The sequence below is a fragment of the Hypanus sabinus genome, chromosome 5, assembly GCF_030144855.1.
Source record: "Hypanus sabinus isolate sHypSab1 chromosome 5, sHypSab1.hap1, whole genome shotgun sequence".
In the NCBI taxonomy this organism is placed as follows: Eukaryota; Metazoa; Chordata; class Chondrichthyes; order Myliobatiformes; family Dasyatidae; genus Hypanus; species Hypanus sabinus.
This window is the reverse complement of record NC_082710.1, coordinates 87,939,876-87,959,727: the sequence shown is the minus strand read 5'-3', so window position 1 is coordinate 87,959,727 and position 19,852 is coordinate 87,939,876. Positions and strand designations below refer to the sequence as shown.

Below are 19,852 nucleotides of genomic sequence, written 5' to 3'. Positions count from 1 at the left end.
ATAACTTGTCACTGGAGACACAGACTATATTTTAAATGGTGAGAGGTGACGTATTCCATACGATTAGACACCAGGACAATCAATAACTGAGTAATGACTGAGAGGAAACTCAGACCACATAATGCATTGGAGTCCAAACTCATTGAGGTGCAGCACAATCATTTCAATAGAAGCTATTTCTCAGAGAATGGTTCTCTCTGCTCTGAGCTGCAGGTTCGAGCCTGTCTCACAGAGATCAGAGCATAAAGTCTGGTCTAACACCCTAGTACTGTACCTAACAAAAATTGATACTGTAGAGCTATGATCAATTGCATGACAATATATATCAAGAATTCCACCTACTAATGCAGGTAAGTATAAAAACAGTTGTAAGACTCTAATTTAAAGATAATCACATGTTCCTGTGTTTTGGGCAACACTTACCCTCAACCAATAGCATTGAAGCTGGCAGTTAATCATCATTATGTTGGCATATGTGGAAGCTTGTTATGCAAATTGTACAAAAGACCTTAAAACTATTAGACATAGGAGCAGAATTAGACTATATGGTCATCGAGTGTGCTCCATCATTCCATCATTCTCAACCCCATTCTCCTGCCTTCTCCCTGCAACCTTTTACACCCATATTAATCAAATCCTGTCAACATCTGGCTTAAATACGTGTGCCCAGTGACTTGGCCCACACAGCCATCTGTCGTAAAAAATTCACAGATTCACCATCCCCGGCTAAAGAAATTCCACCTCATTTCTATTCTAAAGGGCTGTCCTATTCTAGGGCTGTGTGCTCTGATTCCACACTCCCCCACTATAGGAAACATCCTCTTTATGTCCACCCTATCAAGGTCTTTGAATATTCAAAAGGTTTGAATAAGATTCTTCCTCATTCTTCTAAACTCCCGTGAGTACATGCCCAGAGCCATCACTCCTCATATATTAACCCTTTCATTCTTGTGGACCTCCACTGCACCCTCTCCAGTGGCAGCACATCCTTTCTTAGATAAAGGGCCCTAAATTGTTCATAATATTTCAAATACAGTCTCACCAATGCCTTATAAAGCCGCAGCATGACATTCTTGTTTTCAGATTCTAGTTCTCTTGCGTTTTACGATGATGGGCCTCTTATTCCAAGTTGTGACTTGTCACATAGCTGAGTATGTTTCAAATGGTGAGAAGTGATTTGACACCGGAACCATCAGTAGCTGTATAGTGACTTAGTAGAAATTGAAACCCTACCATGTGCTGGCTCCAACCTCATTAATATTCAGCTCAATTATTTCAACAAAAAACATTTCTCTGAGGACAGCTATCTCCCCTCAGACTGGATGACAACAAGTATCCAAATCTCCACTTGCTATTGCAGATAAATTTTAAAAGAATTCTACACTTTAGCTTGAAGACAATCACATATCCCAGAGTTCTGGGAAGTAGTTACCTTCAACCAATATCACTGAAACAGGTTAACAGATCATCATTATGTTGGCATTTCTACTTCTTTAACAAAAGAACCCCTTGCATTCTGAAATGGATATGAATGGTGACACAGAAATGCAGGTCCAATACAAACTTACAACGAAATCTAGCGTCCTTTGTTACCTGCAAATTGTTCATGTTGTTCCAAAGATTAAGTGTGATTTCAAAAAGCCAAAAAATAGAGTGGAGAACAGAATTATTGCGTTTACAAATTTAACAGCTAAAGTCGCACACTGATATGTGACAACCAGGAAACCGAGGAACTAGAGGCCAGGGATGAATGTTCATCTGACTGAGGGAAGCTGGAAAAAAACCCTTCAGGTTTGGAAACTAAAGCATACAATACGGGTTTTATTTGTTTGGAGCCTAGATGATCCATCTTTAATAATTTAATAGCACAGTGGATATGGCACTCATTGACTGGGAATGAAACAAGTAGAAATATTGTGCTGGATTTGCTGAGCTTGCACTGAGCTATCCAGTTGAGATAAGGCATAAAAAGAACCTTTGCACAAAGGATGCAACCACTCAGCAGTTTCTTTGAGTGGTCAAGCTGTGCAGGGCTCCCAAACTAATTTAAAGCTGGATTGATAATTCTTCACATTTCAATGTCTCATTTCACCTTGGTATGGCTGGATTGATAATTCTTCACATTTAGCAAGGCTTTCACTTAAAACTCTTACCTTTGATTTTAATTCCTCTTTGGTAAACAACCTCAACCTATCACTGTAATCTCCTCATCTTCACAACCACCTTCACATTCCAATTCACATTCACTCATTTATCACATGTACGTCAAAACACATAGTGAAATGTGTTATTTGTGTTAATAACCAACATAATCTAAGGATTAGCAGATCAACAGCAACAAACAAAACAACAGCTACCACAATGTCTATGCCAAACACAATGCCAAATTAAAATCTCTACTGCCCAAGCATCATCCATATCCCACCATTCCCTGTACAATCAACGTTTAAGGTAAATTTATTATCAAAGTATGTGCATAAATGTCACCATACACTACCTTGAGATTCATTTTCTTGCAGGCATTTAGGGCAAAACAAAGAAGTAGAATAAAATCAATGAAAAACTACACACATACAAAGACAGACAAAGAAACAAAGTGCAAAAGAAGGCAAATAGCAAATTAATTAAATAACTTCAAAGGTTCAACGGTCTAATTTAATATCAGAGAAATGTATACAATATGCATCCTAACGTGCTGTTTCTTTGCAAACATCCACAAAAGCAGAGAAGTGCCCCATAGAAGAAACAATGGTTAAAAGTAAGAACCCCAAAGTCCCCCCCCCCCGGCTTCCCCCCCCCACACGTAAGTGGCAGCAAGCAATGATCCCACCTCCCCCCACCAGCAAAAAAAGCATCAGCACCCACCACCAAGCACTCAAGCGTGAGCAAAGCAACAGCAAAGACAGACTTGCAGTTACCCCAAAGACTTCACCTTTCACACGGCATTCGATGTACCACAGACTCTCTCTCTCCCTAATAAGGGAGAAGGAGGTCTCTCCATTTCCCAGTGAGTGGGGAGACTTAACAAACAACTCGCTGGTTTACGATGTTATAAGTCTGTTACTTTGCTTTTTCCACGCTCTGTTCCTGAAGATCTCAAAGATCCTGGATCTTTGGGCACAGAGCAGTGGATTTTCTGACACCCCCAACGACACATGGATCTTCTGCCATGACACCACCCCTCGATCCTCCTGTCTTCAGAGCCCCGAGATCTGAATCTGAATCTTCTGAATCTGAGCCAAACTCTCAGGCCAGCCTTTGAACAACAATGGCCAGTCATGGAACCCTGAGAGCAGGACCCATTCCAAAAGAACCAAAGTCAGTGTGTAACTTCTGGTCAGGGTTTTCAAAAGAACCCTGAAAGGGAAAAATAGAGATATTAAAGATGAGAATAGAGCTGTTTTCTGAAAATGCAAGCAAAGGAGTGGCCACTTAGCGCCATATTAACTTTGCTCCCCCTCCCATTGTGATGAATAAATAGAAAAATAAATAAATAAATATTGAGAACATGAGTTGTAGAATCCTTGAAAGTGAGCTTCTAAGATATGGAATCAGTTCAGAGTTGAGGAGAGTGAAGTTCAGGAGCCTGATGGTTGAAGGTTAATAAATGTTCCTGAGCCTGGTGGTACTCCTAATGTTAGTAGTGAGAAGAGAGCATGGTCTGGATATTGAGGGTCCTCAATGATGGATGTTGCTTTCTTGTGACAGTGCTTTTTCTAGATGTGCTCAGTGCTGTGGATAGCTTTGTCTGTGGTAGACTGGCTGTGTCCACCACTTTGTGTAGTTTTAGGTACTCCTGTAATATATGATCTGCTTGCCAGGTTAATTGAATTCAGCGGAATGAAGTTCAAAGGTAGATTATAACATGTTTGTGCTGGACCTGGGACAAACTTTTTTATTGTTTACCATTGTGATGCTCTTTTTCTACTAACAAGAGTTGTGTCATTTTAGCCACAATATATCTATAGTCCATCCCAGTGGGAATTGGGTAGGTGCAGCGATAGTACTCAAGCTTAGAGGGACTTCAAAACCAGCACCTGAAATGTATGATGTGCACTCATTAACCCCATGGAATATTTAGGAGAAAATGAAGAACACTGCCAATGGAGTTGTTTGAAATGATCAACTTTGATGCACAAGAGAAGGAGATCAGTGCATAAGCTGAAAGGAATAGAATAATAAGGGAAAAAATAAAAACACAAAATGCTGGCAGAACTCAGCAGGTCAGACAGCATCTATGGGAGGAGGTAGTGAAATAAGTTAGTTGAAACAGGATTGAAGGAGATTAAAGTGGAGCAGAAGCATGGGCTTAGGGATGCGGTTAAATGGCTGAGGTTTGTATTTTACGTTTTGAGTGCAAGACAGGTGGGATAGAAGTCAAGAGATTTGATCCGATCAGTCCCATTAAAAGCAATGGGTAGGCTTGGAGGGATGTCTAGACCAGGGAAGGTTGTAGAAGGGAACTTCTGCTCCTCTGATGAGGAAATGCTCAGAGCCCTTCTTCATTCTCCCTGAAGATTGGCCCCATGTTTCAATCCACTGAGGAAGTTGTGATGGTTTCCTGGTACAGACATTAGCAGGTGTAGTGTATGGGGTCATGTGTGTATGGAGCAACATGTGAGTCCATGCACATGTGTGAATGTATGCACACAGGAATGGGTATGCAGATCTGCATCGGAGTAACAATCATTTCATTCTCTTTTGTACCAAAGAATGATAAATCTTGAATCTTATGCGAGCATACACATGTACGTGCATTTCGTCAGATGAGACCTGAAGGGAGTCAGCCCAAAGTGTTGACTGTTGACTCTTCTCCATAGATGCTGCCTGACCTGCTGAGTCCCTCTAGCATTTTGTGTGTGCACACTTGTTTCGAAAAGAACACTGTTATCAGTATGCAACAACTTAAAGCTAGTAACCCATGGATATTTTGCTTAACACAAACTTTGTTGAAAGTTGAGATGATTTTTATTGACAAAATAAATTTTTGTTGAATTTTAATAAATATTACAATTACATTTAATGAGATGTAATAGTCCTTTGTAACTGAAAAGAAAGAAATATAGCCTTTTGATATATTAGAGAATATTATGCCTGTATAATATTGATTTTTGTGGAGTTATGAACCTCATTAGTACTGTTCCACTGAGACTCCAAAATTGCTTCATAAATATCATCACCTTTGTTTGTGCATGTATGTGTGCAATGTTTTAGTATGTAAGTCTGCTGTTCCTCTTTCAGTCATTCCCATGGTTAGACACAAAGCTGCAATTAAGGCATGGTGATTATTGATATAATTGCAACAAGCCTCTTTAATTTGTGAAAGCACCTCCTATTCAATTCCCCGATGCTAGGAAGTAATGTTACCTGTTACCTAATTTAGTCTCATGCCACAATAAAATCCAGCCAGCTACACACAGCATAATTTGGGTGAACATTATATTGGATTGGAGAATTGTCATTTCATACAGTTACAAAATCATACAAATAGACAGTATAGAAATCTTTCCCTTTGTCCCTGCTGACAGGGATGCCTATCCAAATTAAATCCTTTGGCTTGCTTTAAACTTGTATCACTCTATATGCCTTTTCTAACCAAGTATCTATCCAAATACTTATCTTAAACTCTGTACTATTTTTATTTCTAGTTTAACTATTTTGCCTCATATTCCATCTAGGTACCCTCCAAGCTGATAGTATGAACATTGATTTCTCCATCTGGTAATTTTTTTTCCCTTCCCCCTTCCCTCTTCAATTCCCCACTCTGACCTCTGACTTCTTCATTTCCCATCACCTCTGGTGCCTGTCTTTCTTTCCTTTCTCCCATGCTCCACTCTCTTCTATCAGGTTTCTTTTTCACCAGCCCTTTACCTTTCCCACTGCTTGACTTCACCCATCACCTTCTAGTTTATCCCCCTTTCACTCTCCACCCTTTTAATTCTGGCATCTTCCCTCTTTCTTTCTAGTCCCAGTGAAGGGTCTCATCCCTAAACATTGACAGTTTATTCATTTTCCTGGATGCTGCCTGACCTGCTGAGTTCCTCTGGATTTTTTGTGTGTTTCTCTGGATTTCCAGCATCTGCAGAATCTCTTGAGTTTATTTTGCAAATACTTTCAGTCTAAATGAGACACATTCAGTATATCCCAGCTTCATAAAGATAAATGCTTTATTAACAAACAATCTGCTGGAGGAATTCAATGGGTCAAGCAACGTCTGTAGGAGTAGAGGAATTGTTGATATTTTGGGTCAAAGCATTGGTCAAGAATCCTTTCCTCCCACAGATGCTGTTTGGCCCATTGAGTTCTTCTAGCAAATTTTTCTTTGTTGTTCAAGTTTAATTGTCGTTCAACCACATACATGTACAACCATATACATGTAAATGAAACATTTCCGAGGCCAATGAGCAAAACACATACAGTCACGTACAGTTCATCTTGCTATGATAACACATATAGTCACAAAATAATATTAGTACAACTCCCTGAGTGGCATGGCTTAAAGATTGAAGGTGCATGGGATATTGTCTTGGAGCCACATTTCAGCAAGAATAAGCTGGGTAAACCACAGTCAAAGGCATTACAGCTGGTTTTCCAGGGAGCGAACACTGGAGCGCAGCGCCAACAGGAGAGCAGGTCTGCTTGGGCCAGCCCCCAACCCAGCATAGATCCCAGCAAGCCCGTCCAACACTGCCTCTGGAGTCTCCTCCCCTAACTGGCTGCAATGGGTGACGGCGCAGCATGAGGCATTTGGCCTTGCAACAACTGAGGCCACAAAGCTCCACCACCATTGTTGCCACCAATGAACAAATGAATGGGAATTGTGGCTTTTGTATTGCCAGTGCCCAACAGAGTCTTGTGATCACAGCAAAAACATTCAAGGCAAATATTTGCACCATCTGTTAGAGGCTACTTTGACCACCATTTTACCACAGGACCTAATCTAACTTTCACTTTATCATTTACCTGCACTGTACTGTTTTGGTAGCTTCTACACTTTAAAAAGTTATCTGGTGCTTTCCTGGTGTATATGATGTATAAACTCTTCTCAGGCTTCCCACATTATAATCGATACCTGTACCTGTCCAGAAGCCCTAGAAGAGTATATTTGTATTTTACACTTTATTGTCATTGTTTTACATTATTCTTGCTCGATGCACCCAATAGTGATCTGATCTATATAATCACGATGCAAGACAAGATTCTTTCTGTACCCTACATGACAATAATAAACCAAAACCGAGCACAAAACCAATTTAATGTGTAGATATTGTACTTTCTTAGCCAGTGTCAATCTTTTCGGTAAGGACACCTGCAAAGCATTGAGGGCAGTAACCTGAAACAGATACTTACCGCTTTGCAACTGAGGATCTTGATGTTATTTTTGTCCCTCTTAGCTGGTAGCCTGTTCACCATACCCCGAATACGGTTGTATCCATGTTTTGGGACATTTGATAGCCAAGCAAACTGTTGGCTAAAAGGTTTTGATACTTGACACTTCCTATGGAGCAGCAGAGCTTCCCAGCTGCTCAGTACATTTATAAGAGTCTTCCAGCCATAACATTACCTCAATGATTTTCCCCAACCCTGTTTCCTTGACTTCACTTAGCGTGTTAACCTGTTTTCTGGCCAGAGGGACAGTTCCACGTGCTTTTGCCTTCTCATCTAATAATCGGAAAGAAAAGGTTTAAAGTGGACTTGTCCTCAATGGTGGGGAAGATGTTATTTACTTGATTGGAGATGCTGTGTGGAGTAGGCCCTTTTGGCTCTAACCTAATCACAGGACAATTTATAATAACCAATTAATTTACCCACTGGTACCTGTTTGGACTGTTGGAGCACACAGAGGAAACCCACGCCTTCTACGGTGAGGACATACAAACTCTTTACAGTGGCTGAACAGAGCTGTGATAACATCCCACTAACTGCTACATTACTGTGGTGCCCATTGTGTCCACAATGGAACTGTCTGAGTCTGCAACCCTTGGCAGCCTCTTTCAATCTACTCATTGGAGCATCCATACCAGGCGATGATGCATCCAGCCAGAATATTCTCCACCGTATACCTGCTGAAATTCGCCAGAGTCTTTGGTGACATGTGGAACAGTGGAATAAGCTGTCTAAAGGTAGAGGCAAGATACCGTAGTTAGACATGTCCAGGAATTGGAAAGGGTTAGCGAGATATGGGCCAGGCTCTGGAAGAGAGATGGACTGGGCCTATAATGAGCCTGCTTTCATGCTGCGCTGCTTCACTTTGCCTGAAGAAGTTTAAATCATCTCTTCTAGAGAAACCCTCTCTCATTACTCCCCCTATGTGATCACTGCTGCCTTCCAACTCTTTGATCACGTCCTCATGTAGGTTGCAACCACAGCCACATAATCTTCATTCACTGTCACCCACCTACCTGGTTTCACTTATTACCTTCAAGCTTGCCCTCCATGCTCTCCTCCCCTGACATCCTCCTTCTTTTCCAGTCCTGGTGAAGGGTTTCAGTCTGAAATGCTGTTTCCTCATTTCTATAGATGCTGATTAACCTGCTGAGTTCCTCCAGCATTTTGTGTGTGTTGCACTTGATTTCCAGCATCTGCAGGATCCCTTGTGTTCCTGTTGTAAAACATGATGAATATATAGTCAGTCATCTGCTTCAACACGAGGCTCTGTCTTTTTATCTGGCAACTAGCAGAGAGTCTATACTGTTGAGGTCTTTGTGAAGGACCTACTATAACATTTACAGTCATGCCAGCATCGCAGAAGCTTCAGTCCAGCTGGAGCCCAGTAATAAATCTGCTAATCTACCATCCACAACAGGTTGGGGGCTGCTGCTCTAACAGCAGCATTATTAGAGCAGTGAGACCAGAAATGTTGTTTCCCCAACTATATATAGTGTAACCTCATCAGTCAGTTCTTGAAAGAGACCTAGAGGTACAGAATAAAGATGATGACAGTCATTGCATTTGGATTAGGATGTGAAGTAATTTATCAGTAGAATAACACATACTAAATACTGGAGAAGCTCAGAAGGTCAGACAGAATCTACAAACATGAACAAAAGGTTAATGTTTCGGGCCAAGACCCTTCACCAAGACTGGAAAGGAAGGCGACAGAATATAAAGGTGTGGGGAGGGTCTCCTATTATCAATATATTCTGTTATAAATAGAATACTGAAGTCTCTTGAACTATGATTATAAGTACCGTTTCACTCATACAGTGCCGATACAAATAAAACTGGCAGGATTTCATAAGTACTGGAAAGGAAAAAAATCGTTTCAGGACTGACTTTATTTGCCGTATACACTTACATGTTTTTGGAATTTGCTGCAGTATGTTGGTGTGACATGCAACAAAAAACAACAACGTTCAAAAATTATAAAGAATAAAGTGTTATATAAAATATAAAGTTACAGGTTTAAGTATAGATATAGAATAGAATGTGCATAAATACATAAATACAAACACGTATTTACAATGTAATATTATTATAAAAAGTGATTTAAAGTGTTTACAGTGCAGTGAAGTGTCTGAGGTAATAGATGGGGGGGTTGTGAAGAGGATTTAATTACAATGGATTTTACATGGTTCTTTAAGGTTGGTTATAGCCAGGAGTGGTAGTGAAGATAAACTCCCACTACCTATTTAATCCTCCCAAATATCTCAAATCATCTCAAATATCCTCTGACAACCAAGTCTAGTTCCTGGCCTCCACGTGTGGCTTAGCCACTCAGCCCAACAGAACCATTTCTATAGACAGGATAAGGGGCAAAGCTGGCTTAAAGCTGATCGTTTTGGGCAGATGGGGCTCATTATCTGTAGTTGGCAGCTCTTCCGGGAGAAGGAAAACTCTGATCTCAAACCTCCACTGCCTTGCCGCTATACCCACTCATGCGGAAGACTTTTGGAGTAAACCTGAGGAAAACTCCAGAGCTGAAGTCCTTAAGGCAGTCTTACATTGAGTTCAATGCTGTCTGTCAACTCCTGCAATGCTACTGGTGCCTAACTGTATCAGTCTCTGCTGTTCCTTCCTTTGAATTCATCAGCTGTGCTATGTGGACAACAGCTTCTCTCCACATCGTACTGCCCTGGCTTGCAAATCATGTAGACATCTGGGATACAACATCCTTGTCAATCCTGACCAACAAAGCAACTCAAGTTTTATGTGTCAAGAAGTCAAGAATCATTGAACCTGATCGTTATGCAGAACCCCCAGTGCACAAATGAGTAATATTTTATATAACACTGAGCAGGCCCAGCTGGTTCATTGAGCCAGGCCGTGCCTGAAACCCCCAATTAAACTACTAACCGGTCTGTCTTTGGACTGTAGGAGGAAGCCAGAGCACCCAGAGAAAACCCACGCATTCCAAAACAAGGACGTACAGACTCATTACAGGTGGCATTGGAGTTGCATTCCAAACTTCGACCTCCCAAGCTGTAATAGCGTCATGCTAACCGTTACGCTACTGTAGAACCCAAATGTTGCATTGTCCAAGGTGTCATCATTTGGATTCACTTGTTGATAAGACAAAGTTAACCAGAGAGACACAGACGACAGATGCTGAAATACCGAGCAATGATCAAACCGTTGGAGGATCTCAGTGACTCAAGCAGCATCTGTGTAGACCATGGGACAGCTGAGGTGCTGAAAAAGGCTTTGAGCTTGCTGGAATTCATCAACCAGACCATCGGGTATTGAAGCTGTAATGTCGGAGATACTTGTGAAGTCACATTCCAAAGTTCAAGTAAACTTATCATCAAAGTACAAACAGTATGTCACCAGATAGAACTCTGAAATTAATTTTCTTGTGGATAATCACAGTAAAAACAAGAAACACAATAAAGTCAATGACTATCTGCACTCAACATGACAGACAACCAATGTACAAAGAGAACAAGCTATGGATATACAAAACAAAGAGTGAAAAATGGACTTCAGTGTTTAGTTTTGATCACCCTGCTATAAGAAAGATGTTATTGAATCGGAAAGGGTCTGAAAAGGCTTATAAGGATGTTGCCAGAACACAAGGGCCCAAGTTTTAGAGAGAGGCTGGGCAGACTTAGACTTTTTCCTTTAGAGTGATGGAGACTGAGAGGAGATCTTATCGATGCATGTAAAATCACAAGGGCCATAGATAAAGCAATGCAGTTACTTTTACCCAGGATTGGAGAATCAAAAACTAGAGGGCATACATTTATGATGAGGAAGAAAAGAGTTAATAGGAACTAGAGGAGTAAATTTATTGGACAGAGAGTGGTAAGTAAGTGGAATACGCTGCCAGAAGAAGTGGTGGTGGCAGGTACAAAAAAAGATTTAAACAACTACAAAATGCAAGAGTACCTCAACAGGTCAGGCAGCATTGAAGGAAATAAATAAGCAGTCCTGAAGACAGGTCTCGGCTCAAAATGTTGACTGTTTATTTGTCTCAATAGATGCTACCTGACCTGCTGAGTTCATTTTGTGTGTGTTACTTTGGATTTCCAACATCTGCAGAATGTCTTTTGTTTTTATTTTAAATAGCAGTTGGAAGGTATGGTGGAAAGGAACAGTGTTGAAGGAACACAAACAAAATGCTGGTGGAACGCAGCAGGACAGGCAGCATCTATAGGGAGAAGCACAGGTCTGAAGGGTCTGGGCCCAAAACATTGACTGTGCTTCTTCCTATAGATGCTGCCTGTCCTGCTGCATTCCACCAGCATTTTGTGTGTGTTGCTTGAATTTCCAGCATCTGCAGATTTCCTCTTGAGGGTTTTGAAGGATATGGGTTAAGCACTGGCAAATGGGATGAGTTTTGGACACACATATTGGTTGGCATGGACCAGCTGGGGCAAAGGACCTATTTCCATGCTGACTGATCCAAAATGTCTCTGACAGTTCAAACCAGACCTCTGTGATTGAATTGAATTGACTTTATTTTTTAAATCCTTCACATACTTGAGTAGTAAAAACCTTAATGCCACGTCTTCGTCTGAAGGTGTAATGTGCAATCTGTAGTAATTTGTAATAAATAGTATGTACAACAGGACAGTCAATATAACATAGAAATACAATTGTATCAGCGTGGTCCTGGCTTTTATGTTGCGATACTGTTTCCCGGATGATAGCAGCTGCAACAGTTTGTGGTTGGGGTGACTCGGGTCCCCAATGATCCTTTGGGCCCTTTTTACACACTTGTCTTTGTAATGTCCTGAATAGTGGGAAATTCACATCTACAGATGTGCTGGGCTGTTCACACCACTCTCTGCAGAGTCGTGATATTGATCATCCCTTTTCCATCGCAAATGCTCAGATTGCCTCCTTGAGACAAAGTTAATCACTCCACGGTTACTTAACAATGCACGTGAAGAGGAAACTGGTTGGTGCACTCAGTAGCCACTTTTTTAGTACTCTTGTACACACCTTCATTACTTTAATTACTTTATTGTCACCAAACAATTGATACTAGAGCATACAATCATCACAGTGATATTCATTTCTGCGCTTCGTGCTCCCTGAAGTGCAAATATCTTATCAGCCAATCATGTGGCAGCAACCCAATCCATGAAAACATGCAGGCATGGTCTAGAGGTTCAGACCAAACATCAGAATGGGGAAGAAATGTGATCTTAGTGACTTTGACCATGGGATGATTGTTGGTGCCGGGTGGGGTGGTTTGATTATCTCAGAAACTGCTGATCTCCTGGGATTTTCATGCACATCTGTCTCTGTAGTTTACAGAGAAAGTTGAGCAAAACAAAAAAAAAATCCAGTGAGCAGGGGTTCTATGGGTGAAAACACCTTGTTAATGTGAAAGATCAGAGGAGAATGATCAGACTGGTTCAAGCTGATAATAAGGTGACAGTAAGTCAAATAACTACTCATTACAACAGTGGTGTGTAGATGAGCATCTCTGGAGTGGATGGGCTACAGCAGCAGATGACCACAAAGATCAACTCAGTGGCCACTTTACCAGGTACAGACAGTACATAATAAAGTAGCCAGTGAGAGTATCATTACAAAAGGTAGAATACATAGCAAGTTCTTCATTCATCACTGAGATGCACAACACAGGTGTTTCTATGTAACAAGTCCTGTTTGTGAAGTTTTGCTGTAGATAAATTGGTTATCATGCTTACTATTTATGACAATGGTTATGCAGCAGAAGTAGCATCTAATTTGCTGGGGTTATGTGATAATTCCATAAATAAAATTTCTCAGAGATTCTATTGGGCCCCACAATGTTTATGCAGCAAATTTTTAGAAAATTGATTGCTGAAAGTGACAGTTTACTTAATAGACCCTTAATGAAGTATGTTTCTGGATCCTCTGTATATTAATCCACAGACTTTCCTGACACATGCTGTGATCTCAAAGGTTGTGCTCTACTTCTACAAGATCTATTACTCATCACCTTTGGGACACGTGCAACAGCAGCAAATATAGAACATTGTACAGTACAGCACAGCAACATGTCCTTTGGCCCACAATGTTGTGGCAAACGCATTAAGCTACAACTTTTAACCTCTATGCACAAGAGATTCTCTGCAGCTGCTAGAAATCCAGAGCAACAAACACAAAATGCTGGAGGAACTCAGCAGGTCAGGCGGCATCTATAGAGAGGAATAAATAGTCAATATTTTGGGTCGAGCTCTCTCTCTTCTTCTGCCTGAACAATATCCATATGCTTCCATTCTCTGCATATTCAGCTAGAACGAATCCATGATATATGTCACCATCTCCATTTTTGGCAGTGCATTCATGTGCTGTGTTTAAAAAAAGTTTACCCTACTCATTTCCTTAGAACTTTTCACCTCTCTCCGCAAGTGCTTGCCCTTGTAATTATCCATTTTGACACTGGGAGAAAAAAACAGGCTGTCTATCAATGCTCTTTGGGGATGAAGGAGGACTTTTTCCTAGGGCAAAAATGGTTAATTTGAAGAAGGGCATAATTTTAAGGAACAGGGGGATGTCAGAGGTAGGTTTTTCACCTAAAGAGTGGTGGAGATACTCTGCCAGGAATGGTGGTGGAAGCAGATACATTAGGAGCATTTAAGAAACTCTTAGATAGACAGGACACATGGATGATAGAAAAATGGAGGCAATGTAGGAGGGAAGGGTTAGAGTAGGTTAAAGGGTGGGCACAATATCATGACCAAAGGGCTTGTTCTGTGTTATGGTCTGTGTTCTATGCCTCTCATAATTTTATAAACTTTTATCCGAACTCCACTCAGACTCTGCCGCTCCAAAGAAAACATCCCTCAACAATTCTCAACAAATAATGCATGGATTGCACCCTCAACACTTAAAGTGGGTCTATCAGACCAGGACTGAGGATATGGGTCCCATGAGATGACAAGTCACTTGTTAGAGTCATAGATTCATACAGGATGGAAATAACCCAGCTGCTTTCCACATTGACCGAGATGCGCCTCTGGGCTAGCTTCACTTGCTCACACTTCTCCATAACCATCAGAATCTTTCCTATGCATGTGTCTGTTCAGACAGTTGGGGTTCATCAGCCGAATTTGGCAGCTCATCTAGAAGGAAAACTCTGATCTTAAACCTGCACTGCCTTGTGGCTATACCCACTCATGGGGAGAGTTTCAGGAGTAAATCCTGAGGAAAAATCCAGAGCTGGATTCCCTAAGGCAGTCCTTCCTTGAGTTCAATACTGACTGGCAACTTTTGTGCTGCTGGTGCCAAACTGCATCAGCCTCTGCTGTTCTTTTGGATTCATCAGATACATGGAGAGGGGCAGATTACTGCATGGACAGCAGCTTACTGTCTATATCTTACCTCCTTCGCTTGTGTACTGGCTTGTGACAGCTAGGATGCAATATCCGTGGTGAAACCCAGCCAATGGAGGGCCTTAATGTAGTTCCTTCAGCCACTCCTTAGATGCTGCCTGCCTTGCTGGGTTTCTCCAGAACTGTGGTCTCTTGTGGCTCAAGGACCACCCAGAACAAAACAACTTGCTTGACTGGCAGCTCACTAGCCACCCTGAATATACCACTACCACTAGCCTTCAGGGCTATAGTGTACTGTCTACATAATGTACTACAGCTACTCAGTTAGGTTACTCGAATTTCCAGCCTATGACCTCTGTTGGCACATACTTATTTGAACATACCTTTCTGGTTCTCCACTGTCACTGGCTCTGAACCCTGGAGCTCTCCTGTGGCCCTCCACTGGTCAGGCTCAACTATGGAGGTTGTGACTTAGCTGTCTATATTGTCACCATCAATCAGTACGCAAGCCAGGGCAGTGCAATATGGAGAGCAAGCTGTTGTCCAGGCAACAGTCTCCCTGTCTCTACACAGCTGATGAATCCAAAGGAATGGTGGAGGCCAATGCTATTCGGCACCAACGGTGTTGGAGGAGATGCTAGTCAGCAATGAACTCAGCGAAAGACTGCCTTAGAGACTCTAGCCCTGGATTTTTCCACAAGATTTACTCCCAAAGCCTTCTCCATGAGTAAGTATAGCTAGAAGGCACCAAAGGTTTGAGATCAGAGTTTTCCTTCTTCTAGGTGAACTGGAAACCATGGCCAACGAGCCCTATCCGCCCAGTGAAGCTCTCTATCCAAAATCTTAGTGGGGGTATCTTCAGCAGATGGATAGTGGTAACATAAGAAGGTAACTCATTCTAGCCAGCTCAAGGTGGGCATAAAGCATTGGTTTTGCTTGAGATACCCAAACCACAGGGATGAATTTCAAAATTGGTGCCATAGAGTCAGAGGGTCACAGTGCACTCTGGCACAGAAGCCAGCTCTTCATCCCAACCAGTCCATACTCAACAGTCCTTCTGCTAAGTCCCATTGATCTGCATCTGGACCATGCCCTCTATACTGTTCTCATTCATGTACTTATCCAAACATTACTCAAATGTTACAATTAAATCAGCATCTACCATTTCCACTGGCAGCCTGTACCATGCCAGTGAAGAAGTGACCCCTCAAGATTCCCTAAATATTCCGCCTTTCAGCTTAAGTTCTAGACTCACCTAAGCTCAGTAGAAAATTCCTGTTTGCATTTAGCCTATCTCTACACCTCAGAAGGTGGTGGTTTGGAGATCCCTCTCTACCCTCTCTACCATAGGAGGAGTAAGATGCTCCTTCCTTCTGCTAGCCTACAGGTCACTCTTGGACAAGGTGTAGCAATTGCATAGCCCCACCCCCGATCAGGGTCATGTGAAGCCATTGGTGCAGGTGGTGGATGGTCACATGAGCAGCTGGTGCATATCACAAGTCCTCTGACATTTGTCCATAAAACTATAAGACATAGGAGGAGAAGTAAGCTATCCAGCCCATCGAGTCTGCTCCCGCCATTCCATTATGGCTGATCCCAGCTCTCACTGAACCCCATACACCTGCCTTCTCATCATCTCCTTTCAAGTGCTGATCAATCAGGAAACAATCAACTTCTGCCTCAATTATACATACAGACTTTTCCCTGCGCCACAGTCTGTGGCAGAGCATTCCACAGACTTATTACTCTTTGACTAAAAAGAAAATTCCTCCATACCTCTGTTCTAAATTTTGAGGCTCTGCTCTCTATTTCTGGATACCCCCATCAGAGGAAACATCTTCTCCACATCCACACTATCTTGTCCTTTCAACATTCGGTAGGTTTCAATAAGATCCCCTGTACTCTTCCAAATTGCAATGAGTACAGACCCATGCTGCAAAATGCTCCTCATATGTTAACCCCTTTATTCCCAGAATCATCCTCATGAACCTCATCTGGACTCTCTCCAATGACAACACATCTTTTCTGAGATATGGGGTCCAAAACTGTTGGCAATACTCCAAGTGCAGCCTGACAAGTGTCTTATAAAGCCTCAGCATGATCTACTGCTTTTATATTCTATTCCCCTTGAAATAAATGCCAACATTTCATTTGCCTTCTTTACCACAGACTCAGCCTGTAAATTATCGTTCTGGGTGTCTTGCACGAGGACTCCTAAGTCCCTCTGCACCTCTGATGTTTGAACTTTCTCCCCATTTAGATAATAGTCTGCACTATTGTTCCTTTTACCAAAATACCTTATTATACATTTCACAACACTGTATTCCACCTGCCACTTTTTTACCCATTCTTTCAATTTATCTAAGTCATGATGCAATCGTATTGCTTCCTCAGCTCTACCTACCCTTCCACTTATCTTTATATCATCCGTAAACTTTGTCATAAAGCCATCAATTCCATTATCTAAATCATTGACAAATAATATGAAAAGTAGCTATTGCAATACCAACCCCTGAGGAACACCACTAATCACTGGTAACCAACCAGAAAAGACCCCTTTTATCCCTACTTACTGCTTCCTGCCTGTCAGCCATTCTGTTCTCTTTCCTGTAACACCATTGGATTTTATCTTGTTAAGAAGCCTCATGTGTGGCATTGTATCAAACATCTGAAAATCTAAGTAAATGACACCCACTACATCTCCTTTGTCCATCCTGCTTGTAACTTCCTCAAAGAACTCTAACAGATTTGTCAACAAGATTTCACTTGACAGAAACCATGCTAACTTTGACTTATCATTAATCTCCAAGTACCTCAAAACCTCATCCTTAATTATGGACTCCAACAATTTCCCAACCACTGAGGTTAGGCATACTAGCCTATAATTTCCTTCCTTTTGCCTTCCTCCCTTCTGAAACAGTGGAGTGGCATTTGCAAACTTTCGGTCTGGAGGTCGGTGACCAGAAGTGCACACGATACACTAAGTTGTGCCTCACCAACATGACCACTATAAACACAAAGAACAGGGTGCCAACAGTCTTCAGCTGTTGAGCAAAGGAAGCAATAAAGTAATTGGCTGCATCTTTTACACTCACCTCCCCATTGCCTTATTGTCAGAGCTGTAAACTAAACTGCTCATTTGGTAATATCCACTGAATAGAAACTCTGCTAATCCCTCACTTGTACACAGCCAGCTGTGCCCTCACAAGCAGCTGCTATTCTAAATGTCAATCCTTCAAACCCATCTGTTTGATCACAATCTGTCATTCCTTACACATAGCCATTATTTTTCAGGTAATTAGCCAAGCTTTGGTGAGCTTCATCTGTACTTCACATGACAAATGTCACACTTGTGTGAAAGATGATTTCATTAAACCACAACACAGCAGCTTCAGTTAAAAAATTGTTCTTTGTTCAAACCATTTCTTGCTTTTTTAAAACATATAAAGGTTAACAGTAAGCTTGTAACCCCTGGGATTCTAACTATTAGATTTTTGTAGCTATGTCATAAACACAAGAGGGTATGCAGATGCTGGAAAAACAGAGTAATGCACACAGAATGCTGGAGGAATGCAGCAGATCCAGCAGCAATGATGGAGAGGAATAAAGAATTAATGTTTTGGGTCAATTCCCCATGAATGGTCTGATTAATAGATTAATTGATTACCATAGAACCAGGGCCAAATAATTAATAATTGTTTAATTAGCAATTGATAGGTTGTCTAAACAATGACTGTTCTCTTGGCATGAAACTTCACTGCGTATACACTGGAGAATTCTGGAGTCATAAAATTAAGAAATTTTCAACACAAGCATACATTGGGCAGCCAGTGTGATTTTTTTTTACATGCTATTCAAGGTTCTCATTCTTCAGTAAACGTTCTTAAAGGAAACAAAATGATTGTTACTCAAGATTTAATGCAGCATAAAACCCACAATAAGCATTAAAAACAATAAATATAAATATAAAAGCAATGCTACAAAACAGATTGTAGAAATTATGTTGTGTTGCCGTATATGTGTAGGTAAGATCTGCTTATAGGCATGGACTGATCACATAAAACCATAATGCTGGGGAGCAGAATTAGGCCACTTGGCTCATTGAGTCTGCTCCGCTATTCCATCATGGCTGATATATTATCCCTCTCAATCCCATTCTCCTGACTTGTCCCTGTAACTGTTGTTGCCCTCATTAACCAAGAACCTATCAACCTCTGCTTTAAATATACTTCATGACTTGGTCTCTAAGGCCGTCCATGGCAATAAATTCCACAGTTTGCCCACCCTCCTTCTCATTTTTGTTCTAGATGGTTGCCCTCTATTCTGAGGCTGTTCCATCTGGTCCTGAACTTCCTCTCCATATCCACTCTCTCCAGGTTTCAATGAGATTCCTCCTCATTCTTCAAAACTCTAGTGAGTACAGGCACTGAGCCATCAAATGTTCCCATTCATTCCTGGAATCATTCTTGCAAACTTCCTCTGGACCCCCTGCAATGATAGCACACCTTTTCTTACATTAGGGGTCCAAAACTGCTCACAGTACCGTCTGACCAATGCCTTATAAAGCCTCAGCATCACAACCTTGCTCTTAAATTCTCGTCCTCTCAAAAAGAATGCCGACATTGCATTTGCCTTCCTTCGCATTGACTCAGCCTGGAAGTTAACCTTCAACAAATCCTGCATAAGGACTGCCAAGTCTCTTGGCACCCATGACTTCTGAATTTTCTCCCCATTTCGAAAATAGTCTACATCTTCTACCAAAGTGCATGACCATACACATCCCTACACTATATTCCATCTGCCACTTCTTTGCCAATTCTATGACTGTGTCATAGTGTCATATAGTAATACACCATGAGAGGGGGTATCATTCTCCTACGTTCCAAGGCAGAAGAAACTAGTGTGGGTGTTGGTGTTGGTATTTGGTGTGGGCATATCAGTGTAAAGTAGAAGAGTGACAGTTATTCTGTCCACAGCAAGCTCCTACAATCAGAACTATGATATAAACTTGATATTAATTTGATAATTTTGCTTTAGAAAAGCACCTTAGCCAGTACACCAGAGAGAATTCATCAACTGGTCTTAAAATAGTGCTATGGGAACTTTGACAGCAGGCTTGTAAATTCAGAAACAAAGCT

General features: G+C 41.4%; 1 protein-coding gene across 1 annotated transcript in view; it reads left to right on the top strand.

Moving 5' to 3' along the window:
- LOC132394766 (contactin-associated protein-like 5) overlaps window positions 1-19,852 on the top strand; it is a 1,222,641-nt gene that overhangs the window by 790,880 nt on the left and 411,909 nt on the right. The window lies entirely within an intron of this gene.